General features: G+C 44.2%; 1 long non-coding RNA gene across 1 annotated transcript in view; it reads right to left on the reverse strand.

Moving 5' to 3' along the window:
- LOC114487297 (uncharacterized) overlaps positions 1-9,996 on the reverse strand; it is a 57,647-nt gene extending 47,651 nt beyond the window's left edge. Inside the window, exon 1 of the long non-coding RNA XR_008618839.1 lies at positions 9,770-9,996. This is a non-coding gene — a long non-coding RNA (uncharacterized lncRNA). The remainder of the gene's footprint in view (positions 1-9,769) is intronic.
- Positions 9,997-11,881: the final 1,885 nt, after the last annotated feature.

Consider the following 11,881-nt stretch of genomic DNA (forward strand, 5'->3'; position numbering starts at 1 on the left):
AGAATGGAGAAGATTCTCTATTCCAAAGTGTTAAGGATATTATGAGATTCAGCTTCCAGGTCTGGCCACTCCACACTTTAAAAATATCCCCTCTTTCTTCCCAAATCCTCCTAAATAAAGTAAAAACTTTTAAAAAAAATACCTTAGCCAAGAATACTTAGAATTGGTCATAGCCAGAGTATAAACAGTTAACAAGAAAGATGAGAGAGAGAGGCAGCAGGGTGGTGCTAATCTTATATTGACAATTAAAGGACGAACCAAAGCATCATACACAGAAAAATCAAGTCCACAGTAACAAAGGGAGAGTTAAGTCCTAATGAAAACCCACTGACTGTTGCCTCTAATAACACAGTTTTCACGCACTAAGAGGTATGAGAGTGTTGTCCAAAACTTGAAGAGCTCAAATCATTGCCTTGTTTTCTGTTTCATCATTATTGAAAGAATGAGGTGATGTCACGTATACACAGGGTCTGCCTTAGTCCTTGGCACCTGGTAAGCATTTCATCATTTTTAATGCTTTTCAAAGTCAAGTTCAATAGGTCCTTTGGAACTCTTATTGGCCACTTGATTGGAGGAACAGACCTATTTATTGAGGGTCCATTGTACATTCATCACTCTACGAGGACTTGTAAACTGGGGTGTGTGGGTGCAACCCATGTGATATTTGGCATAAAAGGATTAAAGAGCACTGCCTCCCAACCTCCAACCATGGCAGGATTTATTTCTAATAGTGTGATGCATGGTATCTACATTTCTACCTGACAGCAGACCCTGTTTTCAGCTCCAATAAGGAAGTGAGTCTTGCTAGCAAAAGACATTCACAACACCCCTCCTTTCTCCACAGAGCGGCGAATTCAACACTGAAAGAGAAGAGGTGGGAAACTAAGAACAGAAGGGAAGCCATGCCTGCATTCACAAGAAGAAGGCAGCCAACAGTTCCGGCAGAGTGTTGAAGGAAGCTACCTTCCTCAGAGCTACAGGGAAAGTGACTGCACAGAGGAAAATGGAGCAAGTACACACAGAGACAGGACAGATACTGACGGGCTCCTATACAGGGAGACGCCGTGGAAGCAGGTGGGCATCACAGATGATGGGCAGAGAGTCAGCCCTCTCAGACCACGTCACACTGGTTACCAGTAACTCCTCATAAGGAGGTTCTCAACCCTGGGTGCTCTGCACATCCGTCTGTGAAAGCTGCTTGGCTGCACCCTACTCCAACCTAATTAGACTCTCTGGAGGTGGAGCCCAAGCATCTCACAAATATTAAACGTCGTTATCCTGCCTTCTGACCACCACCTCCAATTCCTCCGTATCTTTCCTGCCTTCATTCTCTTTACATCTGTCTTTGACCTTGAAGAGACCTCCAGGTCCTGGATCCCTCCGTTTTCCCACACCCTCCTGGTCTCTCCTCCTTTCTCTCCCAATCTGAAGTCTGTGTGAGTCTGTGGTCTTCAGAGAAACAGAGCCAATAGGATATAGAGATAGAGATAGAGACAGACATAGAGACAGAGATAGAGAGATGATATAGAGACGGAGACAGACAGAGACAGAGAGAGAGATTGATTACCAGAGATTAGCTCATGTGATTAAGGAGGCCAAGTCCCAAGGTCTGCAGGGCAAACTGGAGCCCCAGGAGAACCAGTGGCGCAGTTCTAGTCTGAGGCAGGAGAAGACTCATGTCTCAGCTCCAGCAGTCGAGCAGGCGAAGTTCCCTCTTACTCGGTCTTTTAGTTCTAGAATGGTCCTCAACTGATTGGACGAGGCCCAGTGACATCGGGGAGGACGATGTGCTTTACTCAGCCTACCTATTCAAACGTCAACCTCATCCAGAAACATCCTCACGGACACCCCCGGAATAATGTTTGACCAAATGTCGAGAAATCACGAGGCCCAGCCAAGCTGACACAAAGCAGACCATCCCGGTGAGAGCTTCTGCCATCTCTGCCAGGTGAGCTCCAGCCTTTCTGAATTTCTGCACCCAAGTGGCTCGGTGCTCTTGGGGGACAGTGCACACCCTGGAGTAGGAACAACTACAAGATCATCTCGCCAACGCCAGCTGGATCCTCAGCCCCTCCCTTACACCTCTTTGCTTCTCCTGACTCACCTCCAACCCAAGTTCCTTCAATAATTATTCCACTCATTTACCACTCCCCTCAAGTTCCCTATAAACCCCTCTCATGGCCCTACTACCTCATGCCTCCCGAACTGTAAACCCAAACATACCCACTCCCATAACTACTTTATTTTTCCCAATTTTCCAAACTTTTCTCCACCTGCACTTGATGTCCACTACTATCATTTCCTCTCCTCTCTCTGCGATATCTATCTATCTATCCCCCCTCTCCCCCATTCTCTCTCTCTCCCGTCTCCTTTCCCTCAAACTTCAAACACGCTCACTTCTCTCCCATCCTGTGATTGACAGAACAACGCCCCCGCCCAGAATCTGTGAATACCTTACTTTAGACAGCAAAAGGGACTTTGCAGATTGATTAAATTAAGGACCTTGTGATGGAGAGATTTTCCTGGAGAGTCCAGGTGGACCGAAATGTCATCACAAGGGTCCTAATAAGCTGGAGGCAGGAGGGTCAGAGTCAGAAGACGTGACGACAGCTGCAGAGGTCACAGTGGTGCGACGAGGAGACCCCGAGCTAAGAGACGCCGACAACCTCTAGAAGCTGCAAAAGGCCAGGAGCCAGATCCTTCCCCGGTAAGGAAGGCAACCCTGCAGATGCCTTGATTTTAGGACTTGTCATCTCCAAAACTGTACGAGAATAAATCTGTGTTGTGTTAAGCCACTAAGCTGGTGCTGATTTGTTACAGCAGCCGTAGGAAACTAATACACATCTTAAAGATAACCTCCCTTGATTCAAATCCCTCTTTAGCCCACCATCCAAACTCGCCTTTCCTTCTTATACAAGCTTCGAAAATTAATTGTCTGACCTCCTCTCTCATACTTCCTCACCTTTCATTTACTCTTTTTTTTTTTTTTTTTTTTGCGGTACGCGGGCCTCTCACCGTTGTGGCCTCTCCCGTTGCGGGGCACAGGCTCCGGACGCGCAGGCTCAGCGGCCATGGCTCACGGGCCCAGCCGCTCCGCGGCACGTGGGATCCTCCCGGACCGGGGCGCGAACCCGCGTCCCCTGCATCGGCAGGCGGGCTCTCCACCACTGCGCCACCAGGGAAGCCCTTTCCATTTACTCTTGAACCTACTGCTTCCTGTCCCATCCCTACTGATGTGGATTTTATAATTTATTAGTTATAATAACTCATTGTCAAGTGCAGTGGAAGCCATCCAGTCATATCTTATTATGGATACTCGATGAGTTTACTGAATGGGGCAGGAGAGGGGTTTGACTGACACCCATATACTCACGCCCTGAAATCTACAGCTCCAGCCAGATCTCTCCCCATGTGCACGTCCACTGCCGGCTGCACATTTCCATACAGGCTCCCACTGGAGCCTCAAATTCAAGTTGTTCAAAACAAAACTCATTTCCATTGCCATGCCCATTCCCCCACCCCCCGCAAAAAAAAAAAAAAAAAAAAAAAAAAAAAAAAAAACCCTTTTACTAATTTATCTCAGTTTGAATTACAACCAGGAAACAAGTCACCAATTATCAACCCAGGGCTCATCTGCGATTTCTTGCCCCTCCTTCCGTCACCCATATCCCATCAAGCTCACCAGTCTTACACCCTATCTCCTGAATCCATACATTTCTCTTCATTCCCCACGGTTGCTATTTCATTCAAGGTCACCATTATTTCTTGCCTGGAATTACCTCAATCTATCTACCTGCTTCCACGCGTATTGACCTGCTATCCCCACTGCAACCAGAGTCATTCATCCAAAGTGCAAATCTGACTACTTACTCCTTGCTGACAACTTTCTGTGGCTTCCTGGATGAGACAGAGCAAGCTGTGTGGCTTACAGGGCCCTTGATAAACTCATGCCAACCTACCTCTCCAGCCCCACTTAACTTCAGCCTCTGTCTCAAGCGTCATGCACCAGCAGCAACGCATCCACCCAGGTATTCCCTGCTCCCATGTCTTATTCATATCCTTCCAATTCCCTTCTTACAGTTACTGAACCTTCAAGACTCAATTGAAGCATCCTCTCCAAAAGAAAACTTCTCTAGACTCTCCCAGGCTGAGTTAGGTTCCCCTCGTCCACGATCCCGGAATGAGCTTGCCAAGCACTCGGCACGGTGCCCTGTGCATAGCAGGCAGTGCTGTCGATGTTTGTTGATTGAATAAGTGAATACATAAACAGTCCATGCTGGTTAAAGGGTGCACTGATCCAGGTTAGAAGAAGAGGCTCTAGGAGCACAGTGGAGGGTGCCTCGCCCTCCTGGAGAGTCACGGAAAGCTCCAAGAAGGAAACAGCAGATCTGAGCTTGGGAGGTGACTTAGGGGAAGGAGAGGAATTGTGTGCTGGGCAGATAAGCAGAGGCAGCTTCCCAGGCATGTCACCTGCATCGTCGCCCAGGGACCCTACTTGTTCTAATCCTCTGCGGCCACCATCTTGAAATTCTTCACTTTTGAACACGGAGACCTGCGTTTTCATTTTCACTGGACCTACAATGTAGGCACCTGATCGTGCCGATAAGACAAGCTTGTCCAAATGCAGAGGGCCAGGAGAGCCTTTGAAAGGGCTCATCGGGACCCCTGAAGGCAGCTCCAGTCTGGTTGGGCTCCTCTAAGCCAGATACTCAGCCACAGTAAGAATGAATGTGCTCTCCCCACTCCATGCATCTTGATCTGTTTATAAATGTTTAGAGTTTAGGAGGGAAACACCAAATCCACATTTCCAGGCCTTTTTCTATGCAAGACTTAAACGTGCATATCGTGGGGCAAATCAAATCCATATGTTTCAGATTCGTTTACGCTTTGTTCATCAGAAGTCCCTCCTACCCCCTCCCCAGGAGGAATATCTCACGTCCAAGAAGGCATCGAAGCTCTCCTGGAGCTTTTGAGTTTAAACAAAAAGGGAGGGGATTTGAAAAATCTGAATCTGCCTAAAGAAAACTGGATTTAAACCTCAAAAGTTTCAATTACACTTTGCAACTCTACATCCCCAAGTTAACGCAGCTCAACTCTGTCCCTTGAGTCACCCCAATATCCCTGTGGCAGGCACGGCCTCCAAGGAGGGATGTTTCCTCCCAGGGAGGAGATGGGGCCTTGACTGTGCATTAGGAACTGGAAACTGGGAGGAAATCATATTGACAGCCGCTTGAGAAAAAATAAGCCTCCTGCTCAGACCACTGCGTTGAGAATCACAAATCTTTAGGACTGAAAGGGATCACTGAGATCATCTACAGTAATAACTACCATGTGCGAAGTACTTTACACTTGATAAATCACTTTCACACTCATTTTCTTATCTACTCCCTGCGGCTATTTTGTAAGGGAGGGAGATGGTTATCATCACTTTCAATTCAACAACTAGGAAAATAAGGCTCAGAAAGGTTAGGTGGATTTTCCAAGCTCACACAGCACACAGCAGCAATGCCAGAGCCAGAGTCATGCTCTTGACACTCCCACTCACCCCAACCCCCGGGCTTGTCCTCAACTCCACTCACCATTTCTCAGGATGAAAGAAGGCCAGCCACGTCCAAGCCCTCCCTTGTCTTGCCAGTGTCCGCCCAGTTCAGGGAAAGGGTGACCCAGCCAGAACGTCCACCTCCCTGCGTGGCGTCCTTTCTTCCTCTCTCAGCCCCCCTTTCTCTCTTTATTGGAGGAAGTCGGGGAGGAATTCTCCTTTCAGAGAAATGGCTTTATTGTTTCTGACATTGCAACACCCGCCCCTTGGAAATAGCCATAAACAGAGCAACTCAATTTAACCTATGTATCTTTCCAATTCTTACACAACCTGGTAGAGCAGATATTCTGTAACCTATCTCCGTCAAAGAGGAAACTGAGCGTCAGAGAGGATAAATAACAGCCTCTGTGACATAAATGGTAAATGGCTAACAGTGCCAAGACTTAAACCAAGTTTTCTGACACCAAACCTAAAGATCTTTCCACTAAGACACAATGATGGCATTTGGCCCCCATCCCATGAGGACAGCCAGTGGCAGAAAATGGAGCCGATGGAAGGAAAAAAGGAGAGAGGAAAGATACCTCTATAGGCCTGCAAACGGGACAGATTACTATATCGTTTGCCTGTTTGGCCAGGATTATTAAAAACTGCAGGAAAATCTTACGCACAAGGAGCAAGACAGACTGAAAGGAGGGACTGGGCTGGCGTAGAGCACAATCTGGCGTAGAGCACAATCTGAGAAGCACGTATGTATGTGCATACAAAAGGCACACAGTTTTACCTCTTTCAAGTATATGCAAACTAAGCTATAAATTAGTGCTAATCAGTACCCCTGAGGTGAATTAATTAAAAAGTTATAATTCACAAGAGGCCTACATTACTTGATAATGTATCACCAAAGCTTATGAATATGAGAATTAATTACTTGGCCCAGATATTGAAGGAATGTTTAATTTCTTGATCTCTTGGTTTCAAGTATCCGCTGATTTTATCCAGCATTGAAATGAAGCTAACAATTATTATGTTTACTAAATTATTATTTTAACAAACAGTCATCATTTATTAATGAGTTACTATTCAGTGTCTTGCTGTGCTGATTATCCATATCATTTCATTTAACGCTCACAACAACTACGTAAGATGGACATAATTATCATCATTTTATATGTGCTAAAAATAATATATATATATATATAGGCTCTGTGATCTAAGAAGCCAAAGTTACACAAGTTAAATAAAGTACTGCATACATAAACTTGTGTCTGCCCAATTCCGCCCATGGCAATGACCTTTGCTCCAAATGAACCCCTTGACGATTCTGGATTATGAAGCTTCAAATGACTGAGAGTTTATTCCAATGGCTTTGCCCGGTTTTCATTCAAACTTAGGAGTACATTTTTAATCTCAAATCTACAGGCACATAAGTCCATTCACTTCCATGCTATGTGTTAATTCCTAACTTGTTTCTAAATTTTGCTTTAACCAAAATCAAAATCAAATGTTTCTGCCTGGTAGGTAGTACAAATATGGAGCCAAATTCCAGTCATCATTGTGAGGACTGGGGGAGCAGAATGAATGTAAACAAGTTATATCCACAAAGTCCCTGAGCCCCACTGCATGCAGCTGCAGGAAAAAGGAAGCAGTGGAGAAACTAGAATTTTTTTTAAAATATGGATTCCATGTGGTTCTAAGTTTTTAAGATGTTTTAAATTTTAATAGTAAGTTTTTTTTTTTTTTAAGAAGATGTTGGGGGTAGGAGTTTATTTATTTATTTATTTATTTTTGCCGTGTTGGGTCTTAGTTTCTGTGCGAGGGCTTTCTCTAGTTGTGGCAAGCGGGGGCCACTCTTCATCACAGTACGTGGGACTCTCACTATCGCGGCCTCTCCTGTTGCGGAGCACAGGCTCCAGACACGCAGGCTCAGTAGTTGTGGCTCACGGGCCTAGTTGCTCCGCGGCATGTGGGATCCTCCCAGACCAGGGCTCGAACCCATGTCCCCTGCATCAGCAGGCAGATTCTCATCCACCGTGCCACCAGGGAAGCCCAATAGTAAGTTTTTATTTTCTATCATGAACATATTTTTCTTTTGTAATAGGAAAATGCATGTTAATTCTTGAAATTACAAAGGACAATTTGGCTGGGTATAGAATTTTTGAGTCATAATCCTCCCAAACTTTATAGATGCTATTCCATTGACTGCCTTTATCCAATGTTGTAGACAGAAGTCTGAGGACTCCTTGACTTTTTCCCACCGTACTTTTTTTTTTTTTCCTGTCAAGGTTTTTAGGATTCTTTGGTTGTCCATGGAATTCAATATTTTCACCAGGATATGTAAAAATGTTTGTCAGATTTAATTAAATCTTCTGGATAAAGTGGATAATGTTCACCTGACAGGTTCACAACTTACTTGGTTTTAGAAACATTTTATTCTGTATTACTTTGAATATTTTTTCTGATTTGTTCTTTAGGCCTAGCAGTTATTCTTTTTTCTAGTCCATGTTTATTTACATCATGTTTTTTCTGATTTTTTATATCTGTCATTTTTCTCTCCATCCAAATTTCACTTTGATTTGCTGCTCTATTATTATTTTTGTACAACACTGAATTTCTACTCTGCTATTATTTGTTTTACTTTATTTTCTGGAGTCTGTTTTATCCAATCGTGGTAATGCAATTTCAATCAAAATACAGTGGAATATCTTGGGAGATTTGACATCCTAAAGATTATCTATAGGAATAAATCTATAAAACTAAATGGGACATTGTGAGGGAGGGAATGGGGAAGAGTAGAAATAAAAGGAGGGGATCCATGCAATAAAATATATTAAAAGGAACTTTAAAACTAAAATAACAGAAACAGAAAGAATCATAGCCTCTTGCCAATATAGGCAGGCAAATAAATGGAATGGTATAATTTTGTTTCAGCTGGGAAGAAAAAGGATTCCACTTGGCAAAGGCAATGAAACTCCTAGCTAACCACTTAGGGAAAAAATACCATACTAGAACCCTGACTTACATTTTATAATTTAAGTTCCAAATGAATTAAAGATTTCATTTTTTAATACATAAGAATACTTAGATAAAATTGATCAATATTTACATAATCTTCATATATAAGAAGATGTTTGAAGTATATCAACAAAGATAAAAACCATAAAGCAAAATCTAACAAATTTAGAAAAATAAACATTGAAGGTAATGGGAAAAGATACAAATGAGAATTTTTTTTAAAAGGAAAGAAAAGAAGAGAGAGAGGGCGGAAGGAGGGAAGTGTAACCGAGCAGGAGACTGTGGGGTCTTCCCAGAACAGGGCTTCCCCCACGCCCTCTGCCTGCCTTTTGTCTGTACAAAATCTTTAGTCAAAGAATAAATTTAATCAGAGAAGTGAGAAATTGCAGAAAGAAAGGAAAACAGTCAAGAAAGACAAACTAATATTAGTTTGGCCATTAAGCAAAGTCAAGGACATTTAGTTCCTCCTCAAGGGCTGTAGATAATATTTGGAACCATGTCCTTTGAGCTGTTTTGCAGATACTGAAACTCCCACCAGGTGGAAGAAGTGAACTGTATGCTGCCCACAATGACATAGAACCCAGATGGGTTGGAACCAGAAGGTTAATGATGTTGACTCCTGATGACCTCACCAGCAACCAATCAGAAGAATGTCCATGAGCTGACCACACACCCCACAATGCCCTCCCTCACCCTGTCTTTATAAACCTTTCCCTGAAAGGCTTTGGAGAGCTCTGATCTTTTAAGCACTAGCTATCTGGATTCCTTGCTTGTGGCCCCGCAATCATTTTCTTTCACCAAAGCCTGGTGTCAGTAGATTGGCTTTACTGTGCACGGGCAAGTGGACCCAAGTTTAGTCCAGTAACAGAAGGAAGGGAGGGAGGAAGGAAGGAGGGCAAGAAACAAGAAATGTGTATGGCCCAAAACTTAAGAGAAACAGTTAACCTCACTATAATCAAATCATTGATTATAATCAAATCATTATAAATGGAAGGTAACTCTTAACATGTTCTCAACTTTTATCTCTTGCTTCAGAAGCTCTATTTTTATGCACTTGTGAGATGTAAAAGGATTTAATTGGACAGTCTTGTAAGACCTGAAGTTGGCAGAACTTGCTGGAAACTGGCTAAAGGGGAGACAAACATGAAGTAGAATAATATAACTATGCCCGAAATAAAAAACACAACAGGTAGGACTAGGCTCAGATGACAGAAAACTCACCATGGCTGATGTCGTCCAAGAAGACATTCAGGAAAACTGGAGTCTTGAACTTGAGCTTGAGAAAAGAAAAATCCAGAACAGTGAACCTGAGTGTACTCCATACTTGGCAACCTGCCTCAGGTGACCCAGATGGCTGTGAATTCACAGATAACTGGGCAGTAGAAAATTTACTCAGCCTAGATTGCAAGAAAATGTGCTTATGCATCATGCTTTATAGTTCAAAAAAATCCTTTGATACATTATTTTCACATAATCTTCCCACAACACTTAGTGTCAGACAATGAACAGGTCATAACCCTCCTTTTAAGAAGAAGAAACTGAGGTCTAGAGAGATAGGATGATGCACCTGCACTTGAACTACTAGATGTAACTGGAGGAAGTACTTCAGCCCCATCTCACAGGGGAAGCTTGCCTTCTTCTTCACCACCCTGTTGCCATGTGGAATAAAAATAGCCAGCTCCACGCCTCTGCCGTACAGCTGCACCAGCTTCAAAGAGTGGATGCTCATCCAATTTTCAAGTTGTTGTGACAAGGAACACCAATTGCTGTTGCATGTAAAATGTTCTTTAAAAATGCAGGGCTTCCCTGGGGGAGCAGTGGTTAAGAATACACCTGCCAGTGCAGGGGACACGGGTTTGAGCCCTGATCCGGGAAGATCCCACATGCTGCAGAGCAACTAAGCCCATGAGTCACAACTACTGAGCCACAGTCTAGAGCCTGCAAGCCACAACTACTGAGCCCGTGCGCCACAAGTACCGAAGCCCGCACGCCTAGAGCCCATGCTCCGCAACAAGAGAAGCCACCGCAGTGAGAAGCCCACGCACCGCAACAAAGAGTAGCCCCCGCTCGCCGCAACTAGAGAAAGCCCGCGCGCACCAACGAAGACCCACCGCAGCCAAAATTAAATGAATAAATAAATAAATTTATTAAAAAAAAAAAAAAGAATCCAGATACTCTTACCACCAAGAGAACCCTTTTGCTGTATCTGGAGCCCATTCTCGAAAGAGTAAAGAAACACTGCAATGAAAGTATAAAATTTGCTGCCACAATGGCATCACAGCTGTAAACAGATAAATCAGAAAACACCTACTAGGATATGCCGCCGACCACGACAGAACTTGCTGTGCTAATACGCCTCACATTGGGCGTCTGTCTCTCCAGATACAAAACTACAGGTGAGATGCTCTCTAAATACCCTCTCTCCCTTGACTCCGAGAGGTACCATGGTTTGAGTAGGAAGTAGGCACACACTCAGAGAAGATTAAATAGGGCAAGAGGCCTGGAAACCGTGTGATGACAAGGAGTGACCGAAGGAACCAGGGACTAGAGATGAGACACCGAGGGGCAAGAGTGATGTCTGCAGGGCTGGCTTAGGGAAGACTGACTCAGTTCATCCCAGGTGGCCACAAAGAGGGAAACTGAGACTGATGAGCGAAAGCCCGGGGAGTCAGAAATTGATTTTTAAAAAAAAATAGAGCCATCCAAGGATGAAACAAGCAGCTTCCAGGGAAGGGAAAGAGAAGGGAGAGAGGAAAACAGTTATGGCACTACTGCCTTGACCTTTGACGTGCATGACCTCTGACCCCTGTAACAATCTTGATACCTGGGCATTAGCAACCCTATTTTCCAGGTTAGGAAACTACTGCTCAGAAAGAAACCATCTGACCAACCTCAGGGTAGTGAGTTACTGAATGCCGCGTCAGGAGGATATTGAAACAGAGGATGAAATACTAATTTAACTGTATTTAGGCATCACATATAGAAGGTTCGAGGAAAAGGTCTTTATGATCCCCCTCCAGCCAGGGAATCCCATTGTTCTATTGTATTTGGGCGCTGCTTCCTAATCACAAAGAAGAATCATGTACTTCAAAATACTGAATGGGAAGAAAAAGCCCCATTGCTGCTAAGCCGTCGGGACCATGACGTCCCACGCCAGCACCCTCGTCACCGCCAGCAGCACCGCCAGCAGCGGCAGCAACGTCTACTACGCGCCGGGTACTAGTGTTGGCTGTAATTGGAGGTATTGATCGCCGTTCAATACAGTAGCTGTCAAGGTAAGTTTCTTTGTCATCATTTCACAAGTGAGAAAACTGAGCCTCAAAGAGGGAAATT

Source organism: Physeter macrocephalus, chromosome 12 (assembly GCF_002837175.3).
Source record: "Physeter macrocephalus isolate SW-GA chromosome 12, ASM283717v5, whole genome shotgun sequence".
NCBI lineage: Eukaryota > Metazoa > Chordata > Mammalia > Artiodactyla > Physeteridae > Physeter > Physeter macrocephalus.